Here is a 22,021-nt window from a genome sequence, read left to right as displayed (position 1 = left end):
GGTGGTAGATGCCTAGTGCCTTTATGGCTCTAATCTGATAGTGGTAGTGGGGTGATAGATGCCTAGTGCCCTTATGGCTCTAATCTGATAGTGGTAGTGGGGTGGTAGATACCTAGTCTCCATTATGGCTCTAATCTGATAGTGGTAGTGGGGTTGTAGATACCTAGCCTCCATTATGGCTCTAATTTGGTAGTGGTAGTGGGGTGGTAGATACCTAGTCTCCATTATGGCTCTAATCTGGTAGTGGGGTGGAAGATACCTAGTCTCCATTATGGCTCTAATCTGGTAGTGGGGTGGAAGATACCTAGTCTCTATTATGGCTCTAATCTGGTAGTGGTAGTGGTGTGGTTGATACCTAGTCTCCATTATGGCTCTAATCTGGTAGTGGTAGTGGGGTGGTAGATACCTAGTCTCCATTATGGCTCTAATCTGATAGTGGTAGTGGGGTGGTAGATACCTAGTCTCCATTATGGCTCTAATCTGATAGTGGTAGTGGGGTGGTAGATGCCTAGCGCCTTTATGGCTCTAATCTGATAGTGGTAGTGGGGTGGTAGATGCCTAGTGCCCTTATGGCTCTAATCTGATAGTGGTAGTGGGGTGGTAGATGCCTAGTGCCCTTATGGCTCTAATCTGATAGTGGTAGTGGGGTGGTAGATGCCTAGTGCCCTTATGGCTCTAATCTGATAGTGGTAGTGGGGTGGTAGATACCTAGTCTCCATTATGGCTCTAATCTGATAGTGGTAGTGGGGTGGTAGATTCCTAGTGCCTTTATGGCTCTAATCTGATAGTGGTAGTGGGGTGGTAGATGCCTAGTGCCCTTATGGCTCTAATCTGATAGAGGTAGTGGGGTGGTAGATACCTAGTCTCCATTATGGCTCTAATCTAATAGTGGTAGTGGGGTGGTAGATGCCTAGTGCCTTTATGGCTCTAATCTGATAGTGGTAGTGGGGTGGTAGATGCCTAGTGCCCTTATGGCTCTAATATGATAGTGGTAGTGGGGTGGTAGATGCCTAGTGCCCTTATGGCTCTAATCTGATAATGGTACTGGGGTGATAGATACCTAGTCTCCATTATGGCACTAATCTGATAGAGGTAGTGGGGTGGTAGATACCTAGTCTCCATTATGGCTCTAATCTGATAGAGGTGGTGGGGTGGGAGATACCTAGTCTCCATTATGGCTCTTATCTGATATTGGTAGTGGTTTTGGTAGATGCCTAGTGCCCTTATGGCTCTAATCTGATAGTGGTAGATGTCTAGTCTCCATTATGGCTCTAATCTGGTAGTGGTAGTGGTGTGATAGATACCTAGTCTCCATTATGGCTCTAATCTGATAGTGGAAGTGGGGTGGTAGATGCCTAGTGCCTTTATGGCTCTAATCTGATAGTGGTAGTGGGGTGGTAGATGCCTAGTGCCCTTATGGCTCTAATCTGATAGTGGTAGTGGGGTGGTAGATACCTAGTCTCCATTATGGCTCTAATCTGATAGTGGTAGTGGGGTGGTAGATACCTAGTCTCCATTATGGCTATAATCTGGTAGTGGTAGTGGAAGATACCTAGTCTCCATTATGATAGTGGTAGTGGGTTGGTAGATACCTAGTCTCTATTATGGCTCTAATCTGGTAGTGGTAGTGGTGTGGTAGATACCTAGTCTCCATTATGGCTCTAATCTGGTAGTGGTAGTGGGGTGGTAGATACCTAGTCTCCATTATGGCTCTAATCTGATAGTGGTAGTGGGGTGGTAGATACCTAGTCTCCATTATGGCTCTAATCTGATAGTGGTAGTGGGGTGGTAGATGTCTAGTGCCTTTATGGCTCTAATCTGATAGTGGTAGTGGGGTGGTAGATGCCTAGTGCCCTTATGGCTCTAATCTGATAGTGGTAGTGGGGTGGTAGATACCTAGTCTCCATTATGGCTCTAATCTGATAGTGGTAGTGCGGTGGTAGATACCTAGTCTCCATTATGGTTCTAATCTGATAGTGGTAGTGGGGTGGGAGATACCTAGTCTCCATTATGGCTCTAATCTGATAGTGGTAGTGGAGTGGTAGATGCCTAGAGCCCGTATGGCTCTAATCTGATAGTGGTAGTGGGGAGGTAGATACCTAGTCTCCATTATGGCTCTAATCTGATAGTGATAGTGGGGTGGTAGATGCCTAGTGCCCTTTTGGCTCTAATCTGATAGTGGTAGTGGGGTGGTAGATACCTAGTCTCCATTATGGCTCTAATCTGATAGTGGTAGTGGGGTGGTAGATGCCTAGTGCCTTTATGGCTCTAATCTGATAGTGGTAGTGGGGTGGTAGATGCCTAGTGCCCTTTTGGCTCTAATCTGACAGAGGTAGTGGGGTGGTAGATGTCTAGTCTCCATTATGGCTCTAATCTAATAGTGGTAGTGGGGTATCAGATGTCTAGTCTCCCTTGTGGCTCTAATCTGGTAGTGGTAGTGGGGTGGTAGATACCTAGTCTCCATTATGGCTCTAATCTGATAGAGGTAGAGGTGTGGTAGATACCTAGTCTCCATTATGGCTCTAATCTGATAGAGGTAGAGGTGTGGAAGATACCTAGTCTCCATTATGGCTCTAATTTGGTAGTGGTAGTGGGGTGGTAGATACCTAGTCTCCATTATGGTTCTAATCTGACAGTGGTTGTCAAGTTTTGACCTCTTTCTTGTGCAATTCCCCACTTGAAAAGGACAGTCCCTCCACATGAAGATTTTAACTGGATTTCACTCAATAAACAGCCATGGAATCAGTTGTTTGTCTTTTATTTACCATTCTTTGGTTGGCAGTAAACAGGTGAAAAACCTCAAAAAAGAGATGACAAATACAAGTTACTATTTGAGTTGACAGCCCAATCAAATACACAAACTTATCCACATTCACCCCAGATAAACACATTTCTGCTACCATAAAACACAAGGTTTCCACTTTTAAGCAAATGTTTCCCAAAATAGAAACCCACCATTTATAATCAAATGAGCAGAATCTGTATATTTTCTCTAAATTTGCATTTTAGCCAAATACATTCAAAATATTTTTAGTAGTAAAAAATTACATTTATTTTCTAATCAGTAGTTTTAAGCAGACAAATCTTACATTTTTTAGCCAAAGATTTTTTAGACTATACATTTGTTACTGAATTAAGATCTTGGTTTACTAAGATTTCTACAAAGTTTAAATTACTTTTAACCATTTCAAACAAGTTCTTTGTCAACAATGAATTTGGCTCTTCTTACTTTTCCTTTATACCCCACAAACAACATTTGAAGTTATAAATACCACTGCAAAAGTCCTATCAAAGTTAAGAGTTAAGAGTCTGTGTTTTCCAGAGTATCATTAGCAGTGCACTGCTTAAGTCAGTCTAGCCAAGCATGGCTAATATGGCGCTTACCGGCTGTCTTTCACAGTTTTGTGGAGGGCTTGGACTTGCACAGTCACCTTGATCACAAAGATGAAGTTTCCTTGGTCTTGTGGTGTTATAAATGCTCCTTTCACTGTGGTCTAAAGACAACAGCAGAGCCAGGTGCTGGCACGCCCAGATTGCCTGGAAGATTTGTTCCACCTGGTTCACCACTGATTGAAGGAGGAGGAGTTTCACCACTGAGGAGCTCCCAGGCAGTTTGTCAGCACACCTCCCACTCAATCTTCCCACGGGAACCGATGGAAAGATCGTAAATCAGCACTTACATACTGCCGGTCAGCTCCGAGTTTGATCCTCAACTGGTAGCAAGACAACCAGGCGTCGAACATCTCTGTGCAGGACTGTGGTTTGCGTAGCTTCTTTCAGGACTTTGGCCGATTAGTGCCCGTTTAGTGCGGGTTTTGTGACAGGAAGGCAGGAGCTTTGGACCACTTTGACGTTCACGTCTCGAACAATGCCCTTAGCATCTGGATTAACGCTCACCACCCGTCCTAGCTTGAATTGGCCCCTCATTGCATTTTGGTCACACAACCAGACAATATCTCCGACAGCAACGTTGCGATATGAAGTGTGCCATTTACTTCTCAGAAATAAGTTTGGGCCGGCAAGCTGGCTCCAAGACCTCCAGAACTTGTTGACCTGGTTCTGCATCTCTCTGAGTCTCTTGTAAGGGTAGTTCGCAAAGTCAAATGTTCTGATCTCACCGCTTGGAGAGGCTCGGCCCAGGAGAAGTGTGTTGGGTGACACATACTGCACGCTTTCTTCATGGCTCTGCACCCTGGCATCTATTGGGCATTCGTTGGCAAGGTTTGCAGCAAGTTGTAGTGTTGTCTGAAGCTCGCTGTAGCTAAGGCCAGTGTTGTTGCCCAGGCTCTGCAGTGCCTTCTTGAGAATGCGAACAGCGGCTTCAGCAGCCCCATTGCGGTGAGGTGAGTCAGCAGGGTGAATTGTCCAATCCCATTTGGTACCTTTTTGAGCCGACATCTCTTCTATTGAAGTTCTATTCTGAGCATCGAGGAACTGGTACAGCTCTCTTAGGACAGGTTTGGCGCCGATGAAGTTTGTCCCCGGATCGGACCAGATCTTTCTTGGGTGCCCTCTAATTGCAGTAAAGCGTTGGTAAGCCATCAAGAAGCTCTCTGTCGACATTGTGTTGACCAGGTCTGCATGAATTGCCCTGCTGGCCATACAGCTGAAGACGACACCCCACACTTTCATTGAGACCCGTTTCTTGATGTCATCTTTGACCAGGTATGGTCCGAAGAGGTCGACTGTAGTGAACTCGAACGGAGCTGCAGGTGTGGCTCTTTCAGCAGGTAAGTCAGCCATTACCTGTTCGCACCTTCTTGCTCTTGACTTTTTGCAGAAAAGGCAGTTATCCACTACTTTTTGGGAAATTTTCCTTCCTTGGATGACCCAGGCTTTCCTCCTCATTTTCAGCAGGGTTGCAGCCACACCTTCATGACCCTCCTCGTGCGCCTCCCGTGCCAATAAAGTAGAGACCCATGCATTGAAAGGCAGAAGGGGAACTGCAGCGCCATCCTCCCTGAAGCCATGGATTCTCCCACCGCAGACTAGTAACCCAGATTCTGGCTCTCTGTACACAACCAAGCGGTCCGTAGTGGTAGTTGGGAACGTCACCCCCTCTTGAGCAGCAAGATAGATGTCTCTTATTGCCTCTTGACGTTCTGTGGCGGTGATAACTCCTTTTGTGGGAATCATCTCCCACTTTGGGGTCTCGATGGACTTTGTTGCGGCTCTCCAGATAAAAGATACAGTCTTGATTAGACACTTTAGGCTACTAAAGCGCCTCTCATCCACCAAGTTTAGGACAGCTGCACCAGCAGGAAATCGTCCCACAAGACCTGGAAGACTTCTTTTCGCTTGGGCTCTGGTGAGTGCTGCCACAAATGACTTCTTTTGCATATTGTTAATGCTCTCTCGAGCTGTCACAGACACATCTTTTGACGACATAATTGGCCACTCGCTCTCTGGAAGATATAGAAACTCTGGCCCTTGCTGCCACTCTGAATGGGCATCAAGTTCCTTTGGCCCAGCTCCTCGAGTGATAATGTCGGCTATGTTGAGTGGTCCAGGGATCCACCACCAGTCCTGTAGCCGTGTGCTCTCTTGGATCTCTCCAATTCTATTAGCGAAGAAAGTCTGAAATCCATAGCTTTCACGCTGGATAGCTCCAAGAACAGTCTGACTGTCTAACAAATGTTACCACCTTTTTATCTGGATCTGGGTATGCTGTTCAAAGTACTTTTTCAGGCGGCTTGCAAAGACTGCACCGCAAAGTTCCGCTTTGACTGCATCCCCCTTCTGGTCTAGTGGTGTCAGCTTTGCTTTTGACTCCACTAGTCGAATTGTTAATTGTTTGTTGCAGTTCCACCGCAGGTAGAGGACAGCACCATAGGAGCTTTCACTGCCATCTGAAAAAGTGACAGCGACTGGTTCAGTTGTTGCCTTTGGTGGAGTAAGAGCTCTTGGGAACATTACTTTGCTTAGCTGGACGTACTCCTCAAAAATTCCAATTGCATCTTTGCGGAGCTCATCCGACAGGGGAAGGTCCCATGTGTCCTTGACCATGCTGCACTTTGGTTTTGCCTCTTGGAATGCCCTTCGGACCAAGATGGCCCCTCTTTGCTTTGATGGCGTTGTCAGGCCAACTGGGTCGTACAAACCAGCAACTTGACTCAGCAGTTCACGTCTTGTCAGCGGGTCTGATGTCTGTGCTCGTACTTCTTCTAGCAGTAAGTCTTGCCCAAGTCTCATCTTTTTCTTCCGCCTGGAGAAGTTGACCCTCACCATGACATGCAACATGTCTTCATCCACAATGTAGCCGAGACCGAGCGCCCTGTTGTCTTCCTCCTTAAGCTGATTTGGCAGGACAACAACATTTGGTGATGCCTTTTCTCTTTCTCCTTTATTTTGGCCTGAGAAGACCCAAGGCTTCAGTGCAAACCCTCCTGCTTTTAGAATCAGCTCCACATTCTTTGTGATGACTTCGAGTTTTTCACGGCAGTTGTGGGATGTCAAGATGTCATCGACGTAGCTGTGCTCATGTAATACTTGGCATTCATCTGTGAGGTGGCTGAATTGAGGCAGGTTAGCCGTCTCCCTCATGGCCAGTTGTGCTATGCACCCTGCTGGCTTGTCCCCGATATTCACTCTGGTTATGGCGTATTGTTCCACCTCATCGCCCTCTGAATCCCGCCACAAGAACCGGTGTAGATGGACTTCCCTCTCCTCGAGCCACACAGAATTGTACATTTTTCTGACGTCTCCTAGAGCGGCGTAGGAGCCTTGGCGGAACTTGAGGAGGACAGCTCGAATCGGATTGAGAACGTCAGGGCCTTTCATCAGAAGGTCATTGAGACTTTGGCCTTTGTACTTCTGACTGCTGTTCCAGACAAGTCTTACCGGAGTTGTAACAGAGTGGGGGTTGGGTGCGATAAGATGACCAATATACCAGACAGGTCCATTCCAGTTGGTTAGTTCCTCTTTGGTCAGCTTTCTTGCAGCCCGGCGGTCAACCATTTCGTGGACTTGAGCACCATAGGCTTTTTTCCGCTGCGGTTCTTTGGCGAGCTGTCTCTCTGTTCTGAGAAAGGTTGGCTCCACTGCTTTTATGTTGTTTGGCAATGTAGATGGGTCAATGAGCCATGGATACCTTGCATGCCAGTGTGGACTATCACTGTGGTCATCAGCACCAACATAAGTCAGGCCACCCTTAACAACTTCCAGCTCCCTTTCTTCAGCCAGAGTCATTTCTTTGCCACCAAGTTGACAACTGCCGCAGCGACATCCTCCACATTTTGGGGTGCAGGGGGCGCCAATGCTATCCCATCTCCACCACTCAATAAAATCCCGAGTGGAAATAGCCGAATAAGAAGACTTGATGGTAGGTTTGGCGCAGATATGTTCTTCATACATCAATGCTGCTGTTCTCATGGATCTGGCGAAGTGCGCTCTGGACTGGTGTGCTGTAACTGTAGCCTCTTCAAACAGACCAGGGTGTGTCCCTGCAATTGTCTTTCCCAATGGCCCATCCCATAGTACAAGATCCCCAACGGTGCGTATTTTCTGTGGGACCAGTCGCCCTTCCTTATGGCTTATCAAAAGCTGTATCTGTCTTGGTCTAACAAGTTCATTTTGGGGGACATCTGGAAATAATTTTTGGAGTCTTTTGGCTGTCACATGTTTGTGAATCTCTGCAATGCTATCCAAACCATAGCAGAGGAGTTGGTGGGATCTGACATTGCCTTGCTCTGTGCGGACCCGGATCTTTAGGAGGTACCGTTTTGTGGTGACTTGAACTTTCATTCCTCCCACACCATGGACAACAAGGGTTATGGCTTCACTTCTAATGTTCAAACAATCAGCTGCATCATGAGTTATGTAGTTTGTATCCGATGCCAGGTCGATCAAAGTCCCAACTTTTTGTCCTGCATTGGCCGTGACCTCTAAGAGCATCATGATGACTGGCCACTCCACTATTCCATCCTCTGCTAGAAGACTGGGTTGGTTGGACACAAGAGAGGTTCTGGCTATAGTGTTGCAAAAGGCATTGCAACACTTCTCTGCAAGTTCAGGTGAGAGACTTTTAATGAACTCTTCTTGGGCTTGGGTATAACGCTCTCTTGTGTCACCTCCCACTTTGCTGTTATTGGACCTCTGGACGACATTCCCTTTGGATGTACCAGCTCTCGGGCAGAGGTAATAGTGGTGTTCTGCAGCACGCTGTTCTATGCAGTATGGCCTCCTGCACAGAAACTCTGATTTACAATAGTCACCTTCCTTGTGAATCTCCAGGCATCTTTTGCAGGCTCCCAGCTTCCTGACAGCATCTCTTTTCTCTGACAGCTTAAGCATGCGAAACTTTTGGCAGAAATATAGCCTTTTCTTATGCTTGCAGTCTCCGCAGACCACACATCCTTGAGCCTGGTCGCTTAGTTGGGTGGAGGTTCTGGTTCGAGCTTGCCGAGGTTCAGATTTCGGTTTTGGTTCCTCCTCTCTGTTGGTCCAGCTTCTCATAGATGGCTTCTTGACCTTGAAGAAACTTGTGGAGGTAGTCAAATCGCTTGTCTTCTTCAGCTTCATCACCTTTGCCAGCTACATGAAGAAGCCATTCCTTCTTCAGGCCATCAGGAAGTTTACTCTCTATTGTCTTTGTTACAAGAGGGTTCTTTATAGCACCGGTCTTGCCAAGCTCGTTCATATCGACCAGGGCTTTTTCTACAGATTGGATGAGCTCAACAATCCTCCTGGGCTGGTTACCTTTAACTGCTTGGAGTCTTTGGAGCTCTTCTACTATCTCAAGGGCTATAGTTGTCTTATTTCCAAAGCGGTTCTCCAAGACCCGGAAAACCTCCTCAGCAGTTGTGTAAGTTGTAAGGTGAAGGTCTCGTATGGTCTTCTCATCCACACTGTCGAGAAGTTGGAACTTTTTAACCTCTCTAGGATGAGAGTGGCGCTAGCGGCACTCCCCCCCCACCCCCACTGAAAAACCAGTGCCGCGAAATTCAAAAAAAATATTTTTTTTAAATATTTAACTTTCACACATTAAAGTCCAATACAGCTAATGAAAGACACAGATCTTGTGAATCCAGTCAACATGTCCGATTTTTTAAATGTTTTACAGGGAAGACACAATATGTAAAGATGTACATCTATTACCTAAAAACACATTAGCATAATCCACCATCTTTTATTTGTCCACCAACACCAGTAGCTATCACCAATTCGGCTAAACTAAGATATTTATAGCCCCTAACCAATAAAAAAACTCATCAGATGACAGTCTGATAACATATTTATGGTATGGGATAGGTTTTGTTAGAAAAAAGTGCATATTTCAGGTAGATGGCATCGGTTACAATTGCACCCACCGTCACAAATGGAATAGAAAAACTACTTAGAGCAACGTGTTTACCTACTTACTAATCATCAAACATTTCGTAAAAATACACAGCATACACGAATCGAAAGACACAGATCCTGTGAATACAGACAATATTTCAGATTTTCTAAGTGTCTTACAGCGAAAACACAATAAATCGTTATATTAGCATAGCACATAGCACATAGCAGCCCAGCATTGATTCTAGCCAAAGTGAGCGATAAAAGTAAACATCGCCAAAATATATTAATTTTTTCACTAACCTTCTCAGAATTCTTCAGCTGACACTCCTGTAACATCATATTACACAATCCATATAGAGTTTGATCGAAAATGTTTATATTTAGCCACCAAAATCATGGTTAGACAATGTGGAATGTAGCTCAGCTGGTCAGAAAAAGTCTGTGCGCCACTTAGACAGTGATCTACTCTTATACATAAATACTCATAAACGTGACTAAAAAATATAGGGTGGACAGGGATTGATAGACAATTTAATTCTTAATACAATCGCGGAATTACATTTTTTAAATTATCCTTACTTTTCAATACAGCTTGCGCCAAGCGAAGCTACGTCAAAAAACATGGCGTCCGAAGCCACTAAAACTTTGACAGAAACACGATTTATCATAATAAAAATGTCCTACTTTGAGCTGTTCTTCCATCGGTATCTTGGGCAAAGGATCCTTTCTTGGGTCCAATCGTCTTTTGGTGGAAAGCTGTCCTCTTGCCATGTGGAAATGCCAACTGCGTTCGGGATGAACTGGAAGCGTGCCCAGCAATTCACAGCCTTTCAGAAATAAATGTCCCAAAATCGCACTAAACGGATATAAATTGCTATAAAACGCTTTAAATTAACTACCTTATGATGTTTTTAACTCCCATAACGAGTAGAAACATGACCCGAGTAATATTACTCCCTCCACTAATGCTTGGAACAGGTGCGGGTCGGTGCCCTCTATGCGCATGACGCAGCTCCAAAAGACTGACTAGCCTCAGGGTTTTTTAATTTATAGTGCCTGTGAACGTGCAATCGACCCGATTCAAATCGTCATCACGTAAAGACATCCAGGGGAAGACGTAAGCAGTGTCCGTATAGTCATAGCAATAACAGTGGCCTTTTAACTGACTCCAGAACAGTGGCCAAAATTTCTGGAATCTGACTCCATGTCAGGGAAATTGCTGTAGAATGGGCTCTGTTCCACTTAGAGACAAAATTTCAACTCCTATAGAAACTATAGACTGTTTTCTATCCAATAATAATAATAATATGCATATTGTACGATCAAGAACTTTGTGGGAAGCCGTTTCAAAAAATTACACGATTAGCATAAATAGCCACAACAGCGCCCCCATCCTCAACAGGTTAAAAACTCAACTTCAAAACACTCTCCTGCAACCTACCTCACCAAATGTGGTGCGGATGTGTTTTTTTTCTCCTCAAAGGTATTATTCACCTCGTATCCGAAATCTACAACAGAAGCTAGCCAGAAGTTAGCCAGCTCACAAGCTAACGTGAGTAGTTCAGCTAACCACAGCTAGCGCTTATCAGCTATCCTTTAGCTCGGAAAACTATTGCCAGTTTTGTACAACGCGACTCAGACCAGAGCATACCAGACCTATTTTCTCTCCATATCCCCGGATTTTTACCGCAAGCTCTGGACATTTACACCTGGATCTTGCAGCTAACTAGCTGCTATCCGAGTGACTATTGGCTAACATCAATTCCGGAGCAAACACCAATTATCCCGGAGCTAGCCAGCTGAAGAGTTCCATCAGCCACTCCTGGGCTACAATCACCTATCCGGACCCGTTTTACTGCCGATGCGGAGCCCCACCGGGCCTTCACGACTGGGATACCGACGTTATCTGCCCGAGGGAGTTATTCATCTAGCCAGAAGTTAGCCAGCTCACAAGCTAACGTGAGTAGTTCAGCTAACCACAGCTAGCGCTTATCAGCTATCCTTTAGCTCGGAAAACGATTGCCAGTTTTGTACAACGCGACTCAGACCAGAGCATACCAGACCTATTTTCTCTCCATATCCCCGGATTTTTACCGCAAGCTCTGGACATTTACACCTGGATCTTGCAGCTAACTAGCTGCTATCCGAGTGACTATTGGCTAACATCAATTCCGGAGCAAACACCAATTATCCCGGAGCTAGCCAGCTGAAGAGTTCCATCAGCCACTCCTGGGCTACAATCACCTATCCGGACCCGTTTTACTGCCGATGCGGAGCCCCACCGGGCCTTCACGACTGGGATACCGACGTTATCTGCCCGAGGGAGTTATTCAACTGGCCCCTCCATCGCGACGTAACCTGAACGCCCATATGCTAACTGCGGCCCGCTAATCGTTAGCTGTCTTGAGCATATCGGCTGCTATCTGAACAGGTCTATCGAACAATCTTACGCCGCGGGCTAGCTTAGTGGAGGCCTCACTGCTCCATCTACGGCTGCCCCCTGGACACTATGATCACTTGGCTACATAGCTGATGCTTGCTTGACTGTCCATTAATTCACGGTACTCCATTCCGTTTATTTGTGTTTTATCTGTCGGCTCTGTGCTTTAACTCAGGATCTGTGTGTAGTTAATCCGACCCTCTCTGTCTAGCCGTCGCCATTTTTACCTGCTGCTGCTGTGTTAACTGACTAGCTGCTGTTATCTCACCTGTTGTTTTAGCTAGCTCTCCCAATCAAGACCTGCAATCACTTTATGCCTTATTGTATGTCTCCCTCAAATATCAATATGCCTTGCATACTGTTGTTCAGGCTAGTTATCATTGTTTTGGTTTGCAATGGACCCCGTAGTTCCACTCTCCGTACCTCCGATACCTCCTTTGTCCCACCCCCCACACATGCGGTGACCTCACCCATTGAGACCAGCATGTCCAGAGATACAACCTCTCTTATCATCACCCAGTGCCTGGGCTTGCCTCCGCTGTACCCACGCCCCACCATACCCCTGTCTGCACATTATGCCCAGAATCTATTCTACCACGCCCATAAATCTGCTCCTTTTATTCTTTGTCCCCAACGCTCTAGGCGACCAGTTTTGATAGCCTTTAGCCGCACCCTCATCCTACTACTCCTCTGTTCCTCGGGTGATGTGGAGGTAAACCCAGGCCCTGCATGTCCCCAGTCACCCTCATTTGTTGACTTCTGTGATCGAAAAAGCCTTGGCCTCATGCATGTCAACATCAGAAGCCTCCTCCCTAAGTTTGCCTTACTCACCGCTTTAGCACACTCTGCCAACCCTGATGTCCTTGCCGTGTCCGAATCCTGGTTTAGGAAGGCCACCAAAAATTCTGAGATTTCCATACCCAACTATAACACTTTCCGTCAAGATAGAACTGCCAAAGGGGGAGGAGTTGCAATCTACTGCAGAGATAGCCTGCAAAGTTCTGTCATACTTTCCAGGTCTATGCCCAAACAGTTCGAACTTCTAATTTTAAAAATTAATCTCTCCAGAAATAAGTCTCTCACTGTTGCCGCCTGCTACCGACCCCCCTCAGCTCCCAGCTGTGCCCTGGACACCATCTGTGAATTGATCGCTCCCCATCTAGCTTCAGAGTTTGTTCTGTTAGGTGACCTAAACTGGGATATGCTTAACACCCCGGCAGTCCTACAATCCAAGCTTGATGCCCTCAATCTCACACAATTCATCAAGGAACCCACCAGGTACAACCCTAAATCCGTAAACATGGGCACCCTAATAGACATTATCCTGACCAACCTGCCCTCCAAATACACCTCTGCTGTCTTCAATCAAGATCTCAGTGATCACTGCCTCATTGCCTGTATCCGCCACGGGTCCGCGGTCAAACGACCACCCCTCATCACTGTCAAACGCTCCCTAAAACACTTCTGCGAGCAGGCCTTTCTAATCGACCTGGCCCGGGTACCCTGGAAGGATATTGACCTCATCCCGTCAGTTGAGGATGCCTGGTCATTCTTTAAATGTTACTTCCTCACCATATTAGACAAGCATGCTCCGTTCAAAAAATGCAGAACCAAGAACAGATATAGCCCTTGGTTCACTCCAGACCTGACTGCCCTCGACCAGCACAAAAACATCCTGTGGCGAACTGCAATAGCATCGAAGAGCCCCCGCGATATGCAACTGTTCAGGGAAGTCAGGAACCAATACACGCAGTCAGTCAGGAAAGCAAAGGCCAGCTTTTTCAAGCAGAAATTTGCATCCTGTAGCTCTAACTCCAAAAAGTTCTGGGATACTGTAAAGTCCATGGAGAACAAGAGCACCTCCTCCCAGCTGCCCACTGCACTGAGGCTAGGTAACACGGTCACCACCGATAAATCCGTGATAATCGAAGACTTCAACAAGCATTTCTCAATGGCTGGCCATGCCTTCCTCCTGGCGACTCCAACCTTGGCCAACAGCCCCGCCCCCTCCGCTGCTACTCGCCCAAGCCTCCCCAGCTTCTCCTTTACCCAAATCCAGATAGCAGATGTTCTGAAAGAGCTGGAAAACCTGGACCCATACAAATCAGCTGGGCTTGACAATCTGGACCCCCTATTTCTGAAACTGTCCGCCGCCATTGTCGCACCCCCTATCACCAGCCTGTTCAACCTCTCCTTCGTATCATCTGAGATCCCCAAGGATTGGAAAGCTGCCGCGGTCATCCCCCTCTTCAAAGGGGGAGACACCCTGGACCCAAACTGTTACAGACCTATATCCATCCTGCCCTGCCTATCTAAGGTCTTCGAAAGCCAAGTCAACAAACAGATCACTGACCATCTCGAATCCCACCGTACCTTCTCCGCTGTGCAATCCGGTTTCCGAGCCGGTCATGGGTGCACCTCAGCCACGCTCAAGGTACTAAACGATATCATAACCGCCATCGATAAAAGACATTACTGTGCAGCCGTCTTCATCGACCTGGCCAAGGCTTTCGACTCTGTCAATCACCATATTCTTATCGGCAGACTCAGTAGCCTCGGTTTTTCTAATGACTGCCTTGCCTGGTTCACCAACTACTTTGCAGACAGAGTTCAGTGTGTCAAATCGGAGGGCATGTTGTCCGGTCCTCTGGCAGTCTCTATGGGGGTACCACAGGGTTCAATTCTCGGGCCGACTCTTTTCTCTGTATACATCAATGATGTTGCTCTTGCTGCGGGCGATTCCCTGATCCACCTCTACGCAGACGACACCATTCTATATACTTCCGGCCCTTCCTTGGACACTGTACTATCTAACCTCCAAACGAGCTTCAATGCCATACAACACTCCTTCCGTGGCCTCCAACTGCTCTTAAACGCTAGTAAAACCAAATGCATGCTTTTCAATCGTTCGCTGCCTGCACCCGCACGCCCGACTAGCATCACCACCCTGGACGGTTCCGACCTAGAATATGTGGACATCTATAAGTACCTAGGTGTCTGGATAGACTGCAAACTCTCCTTCCAGACTCATATCAAACATCTCCAATCCAAAATCAAAGCAAGAATCGGCTTTCTATTCCGCAACAAAGCCTCCTTCACTCACGCCGCCAAACTTACCCTAGTAAAACTGACTATCCTACCGATCCTCGACTTCGGCGATGTCATCTACAAAATAGCTTCCAATACTCTACTCAGCAAACTGGATGCAGTTTATCACAGTGCCATTCGTTTTGTTACTAAAGCACCTTATACGACCCACCACTGCGACCTGTATGCCCTAGTCGGCTGGCCCTCGCTACATGTTCGTCGTCAGACCCACTGGCTCCAGGTCATCTACAAGGCTATGCTAGGTAAAGTGCCGCCTTATCTCAGTTCACTGGTCACGATGGCTACACCCACCCGCAACACGCGCTCCAGCAGGTGTATCTCACTGATCATCCCTAAAGCCAAAACCTCATTTGGACGCCTTTCCTTCCAGTTCTCTGCTGCCTGCGACTGGAACGAATTGCAAAAATCTCTGAAGTTGGAGACTTTTATCTCCCTCAACAACTTTAAAAATCTGCTATCCGAGCAGCTAACCGATCGCTGCAGCTGTACATAGTCCATCTGTAAACTACCCACCCAATTTACCTACCTCACCCCCCATACTGCTTTTATTTATTTACTTTTCTGCTCTTTTGCACACCAGTATCTCTTCTTGCACATGATCATCTGATGATTTATCACTCCAGTGTTAATCTGCTAAATTGTAATTATTCGATTTATTGCCTACCTCATGCCTTTTGCACACATTGTATATAGATTCTCTTTTTATTTTTTTTCTACCATGTTATTTACTTGTTTATTGTTTACTCCATGTGTAACTCTGTGTTGTCTGTTCACACTGCTATGCTTTATCTTGGCCAGGTCGCAGTTGCAAATGAGAACTTGTTCTCAACTAGCCTACCTGGTTAAATAAAGGTGAAATAAAAAAAATAAAAATAAAATTAGAGCCATAAGGGCACTAGGCATCTACCACCCTACTACCACTATCAGATTAGAGCCATAAAGGCACTAGGCATCTACCACCCCACTACCACTATTAGATTAGAGCCATAATGGAGACTAGGTATCTACCACCCCACTACCTCTATCAGATTAGAGCCATAAGGGCACTAGGCATCTACCACCCCACTACCACCATCAGATTAGAGCCATAAAGGCACTAGGCATCTACCACCCCACTACCACTATCAGATTAGAGCCATAATGGAGACTAGGTATCTACCACCCCACTACCACTATCAGATTAGAGCCATAAGGGCACTAGGCATCTACCACCCCACTATCACTATCAGATTAGAGCCATAATGGAGACTAGGTATCTACCACCCCACTACCACTATCAGATTAGAGCCATAATGGAGACTAGATATCTACCACCCCACTACCGCTATCATATTAGAGCCATAAGGGCACTAGGCATCTACCACCCCACTACCACTATCAGATTAGAGCCATAAGGGCACTAGGCATCTACCACCCCACTACCACTATCAGATTAGAGCCATAAGGGCACTAGGCATCTACCAAAACCACTACCAATATCAGATTAGAGCCATAATGGAGACTAGGTATCTACCACCCCACTACCACTATCAGATTAGAGCCATAATGGAGACTAGGTATCTACCACCCCAGTACCTCTATCAGATTAGAGCCATAATGGAGACTAGGTATCTACCTCCCCACTACCACTATCAGATTAGAGCCATACGGGCTCTAGGCATCTACCACTCCACTACCACTATCAGATTAGATCCATAATGGAGACTAGGTATCTACCACCCCACTACCTCTATCAGATTAGAGCCATAATGGAGACTAGGTATCTCCCACCCCACTACCACTGTCAGATTAGAACCATAATGGAGACTAGGTATCTACCACCCCACTACCACTACCAAATTAGAGCCATAATGGAGACTAGGTATCTACCACACCTCTACCTCTATCAGATTAGAGCCATAATGGAGACTAGGTATCTACCACCCCACTACCACTATCAGATTAGAGCCACAAGGGAGACTAACCATCTGATACCCCACTACCACTGTTAGATTAGAGCCATAATGGAGACAAGACATCTACCACCCCACTACCTCTATCAGATTAGAGCCATAACGGAGACTAGGTATCTACCACCCCACTACCTCTGTCAGATTAGAGCCATAAGGGCATTAGGCATCTACCACCCCACTACCACTATCAGATTAGAGCCATAAAGGCACTAGGCATCTACCACCCCACTACCACTATCAGATTAGAGCCATAATGGAGACTAGGTATCTACCACCCCACTACCACTATCAGATTAGAGCCAAAATGGCACTAGGCATCTATCACCCCACTATCACTATCAGATTAGAGCCATAATGGAGACTAGGTATCTACCTCCCCACTACCACTATCAGATTAGAGCCATACGGGCTCTAGGCATCTACCACTCCACTACCACTATCAGATTAGAGCCATAATGGAGACTAGGTATCTACCACCCCACTACCTCTATCAGATTAGAGCCATAATGGAGACTAGGTATCTCCCACCCCACTACCACTATCAGATTAGAACCATAATGGAGACTAGGTATCTACCACCCCACTACCACTACCAAATTTGAGCCATAATGGAGACTAGGTATCTACCACACCTCTACCTCTATCAGATTAGAGCCATAATGGAGACTAGGTATCTCCCACCCCACTACCACTATCAGATTAGAACCATAATGGAGACTAGGTATCTACCACCCCACTACCACTACCAAATTAGAGCCATAATGGAGACTAGGTATCTACCACACCTCTACCTCTATCAGATTAGAGCCATAATGGAGACTAGGTATCTACCACCCCACTACTACTATCAGATTAGAGCCATAAGGGCACTAGGCATCTATCACCCCACTACCACTATCAGATTAGAGCCATAATGGAGAGTAGGTATCTTCCACCCCACTACAACTATCAGATTAGAGCCATAGTGGAGACTAGGTATCTACCACCCCACTACCACTTTAAGATTAGAGCCATAAAGGCACTAGGCATCTACCACCCCACTTTCACTATCAGATTAGAGCCATAATGGAGACTAGGTATCTACCACCCCACTACTACTATCAGATTAGAGCCATAAGGGCACTAGGCATCTACCACCCCACTACCACTATCAGATTAGAGCCATAAAGGCACTAGGCATCTACCACCCCACTACCACTATCAGATTAGAGCCATAATGGAGACTAGGTATCTACCACCCCACTACCACTATCAGATTAGAGCCAAAAGGGCACTAGGCATCTACCACCCCACTATCACTATCAGATTAGAGCCATAATGGAGACTAGGTATCTACCTCCCCACTACCACTATCAGATTAGAGCCATACGGGCTCTAGGCATCTACCACTCCACTACCACTATCAGATTAGAGCCATAATGGAGACTAGGTATCTACCACCCCACTACCTCTATCAGATTAGAGCCATAATGGAGACTAGGTATCTACCTCCCCACTACCACTATCAGATTAGAGCCATACGGGCTCTAGGCATCTACCACTCCACTACCACTATCAGATTAGATCCATAATGGAGACTAGGTATCTACCACCCCACTACCTCTATCAGATTAGAGCCATAATGGAGACTAGGTATCTCCCACCCCACTACCACTGTCAGATTAGAACCATAATGGAGACTAGGTATCTACCACCCCACTACCACTACCAAATTAGAGCCATAATGGAGACTAGGTATCTACCACACCTCTACCTCTATCAGATTAGAGCCATAATGGAGACTAGGTATCTACCACCCCACTACCACTATCAGATTAGAGCCACAAGGGAGACTAGACATCTGATACCCCACTACCACTGTTAGATTAGAGCCATAATGGAGACAAGACATCTACCACCCCACTACCTCTATCAGATTAGAGCCATAACGGAGACTAGGTATCTACCACCCCACTACCTCTGTCAGATTAGAGCCATAAGGGCATTAGGCATCTACCACCCCACTACCACTATCAGATTAGAGCCATAAAGGCACTAGGCATCTACCACCCCACTACCACTATCAGATTAGAGCCATAATGGAGACTAGGTATCTACCACCCCACTACCACTATCAGATTAGAGCCAAAATGGCACTAGGCATCTATCACCCTACTATCACTATCAGATTAGAGCCATAATGGAGACTAGGTATCTACCTCCCCACTACCACTATCAGATTAGAGCCATACGGGCTCTAGGCATCTACCACTCCACTACCACTATCAGATTAGAGCCATAATGGAGACTAGGTATCTACCACCCCACTACCTCTATCAGATTAGAGCCATAATGGAGACTAGGTATCTCCCACCCCACTACCACTATCAGATTAGAACCATAATGGAGACTAGGTATCTACCACCCCACTACCACTACCAAATTTGAGCAATAATGGAGACTAGGTATCTACCACACCTCTACCTCTATCAGATTAGAGCCATAATGGAGACTAGGTATCTCCCACCCCACTACCACTATCAGATTAGAACCATAATGGAGACTAGGTATCTACCACCCCACTACCACTACCAAATTAGAGCCATAATGGAGACTAGGTATCTACCACACCTCTACCTCTATCAGATTAGAGCCATAATGGAGACTAGGTATCTACCACCCCACTACTACTATCAGATTAGAGCCATAAGGGCACTAGGCATCTATCACCCCACTACCACTATCAGATTAGAGCCATAATGGAGAGTAGGTATCTTCCACCCCACTACAACTATCAGATTAGAGCCATAGTGGAGACTAGGTATCTACCACCCCACTACCACTTTAAGATTAGAGCCATAAAGGCACTAGGCATCTACCACCCCACTTTCACTATCAGATTAGAGCCATAATGGAGACTAGGTATCTACCACCCCACTACTACTATCAGATTAGAGCCATAAGGGCACTAGGCATCTACCACCCCACTATCACTATCAGATTAGAGCCATAATGGAGACTAGGTATCTACCTCCCCACTACCACTATCAGATTAGAGCCATACGGGCTCTAGGCATCTACCACTCCACTACCACTATCAGATTAGAGCCATAATGGAGACTAGGTATCTACCACCCCACTACCTCTATCAGAATAGAGCCATAATGGAGACTAGGTATCTCCCACCCCACTACCACTATCAGATTAGAACCATAATGGAGACTAGGTATCTACCACCCCACTACCACTACCAAATTTGAGCCATAATGGAGACTAGGTATCTACCACACCTCTACCTCTATCAGATTAGAGCCATAATGGAGACTAGGTATCTCCCACCCCACTACCACTATCAGATTAGAACCATAATGGAGACTAGGTATCTACCACCCCACTACCACTACCAAATTAGAGACATAATGGAGACTAGGTATCTACCACACCTCTACCTCTATCAGATTAGAGCCATAATGGAGACTAGGTATCTACCACCCCACTACTACTATCAGATTAGAGCCATAAGGGCACTAGGCATCTATCACCCCACTACCACTATCAGATTAGAGCCATAATGGAGAGTAGGTATCTTCCACCCCACTACAACTATCAGATTAGAGCCATAGTGGAGACTAGGTATCTACCACCCCACTACCACTTTAAGATTAGAGCCATAAAGGCACTAGGCATCTACCACCCCACTACCACTATCAGATTAGAGCCATAATGGAGACTAGGTATCTACCACCCCACTACTACTATCAGATTAGAGCCATAAGGGCACTAGGCATCTACCACCCCACTACCACTATCAGATTAGAGCCATAAGGGCACTAGGCATCTACCACCCCACTACCACTATCAGATTAGAGCCATAATGGAGACTAGGTATCTACCACCCCACTACCACTATCAGATTAGAGCCAAAAGGGCACTAGGCATCTATCACCCCACTATCACTATCAGATTAGAGCCATAATGGAGACTAGGTATCTACCTCCCCACTACCACTATCAGATTAGAGCCATACGGGCTCTAGGCATCTACCACTCCACTACCACTATCAGATTAGAGCCATAATGGAGACTAGGTATCTACCACCCCACTACCACTATCAGATTAGAGCCATAATGGAGACTAGGTATCTCCCACCCCACTACCACTATCAGATTAGAACCATAATGGAGACTAGGTATCTACCACCCCACTACCACTACCAAATTAGAGCCATAATGGAGACTAGGTATCTACCACCCCACTACCACTATCAGATTAGAGCCATAATGGAGACTAGGTATCTACCACCCCACTACCACTATCAGATTAGAGCCATAATGGGCACTAGGTATCTACCACCCCACTACCACTATCAGATTAGAGCCATAATGGAGACTAGGTATCTACCACCCCACTACAACTATCAGATTAGAGCCATAGTGGAGACTAGGTATCTACCACCCCACTACCACTTTCAGATTAGAGCCATAAACGCACTAGGCATCTACCACCCCACTTTCACTATCAGATTAGAGCCATAATGGAGACTAGGTATCTACCACCCCACTACTACTATCAGATTAGAGCCATAAGGGCACTAGGCATATATCACCCCACTACCACTATCAGATTAGAGCCATAATGGAGACTAGGTATCTTCCACCCCACTACAACTATAAGATTAGAGCCATAGTGGAGACTAGGTATCTACCACCCCACTACCACTATCAGATTAGAGCCATAATGGAGACTAGGTATCTACCACCCCACTGCCACTATCAGATTAGAGCCATAAGGGCACTAGGCATCTACCACCCCACTACCACTATCAGATTAGAGCCATAAGGGCACTAGGCATCTACCACCCCACTACCACTATCAGATTAGAGCCATAATGGAGACTAGGTATCTACCACCCCACTACCTCTGTCAGATTAGAGCCATAAGGGCACTAGGCATCTACCACTCCACTACCACTATCAGATTAGAGCCATAAAGGCACTAGGCATCTACCACCCCACTACCACTATCAGATTAGAGCCATAATGGAGACTAGGTATCTACCACCCCACTACCACTATCAGATTAGAGCCATAAGGGCACTAGGCATCTATCACCCCACTACCACTATCAGATTAGAGCCATAATGGAGACTAGGTATCTACCTCCCCACTACCACTATCAGATTAGAGCCATACGGGCTCTAGGCATCTACCACTCCACTACCACTATCAGATTAGAGCCATAATGGAGACTAGGTATCTAC

Source organism: Salvelinus alpinus, chromosome 6 (assembly GCF_045679555.1).
Source record: "Salvelinus alpinus chromosome 6, SLU_Salpinus.1, whole genome shotgun sequence".
Taxonomy (NCBI): Eukaryota; Metazoa; Chordata; class Actinopteri; order Salmoniformes; family Salmonidae; genus Salvelinus; species Salvelinus alpinus.
The sequence above is the reverse complement of the archived record's forward strand: the minus strand, read 5'-3'. Positions refer to the sequence as shown.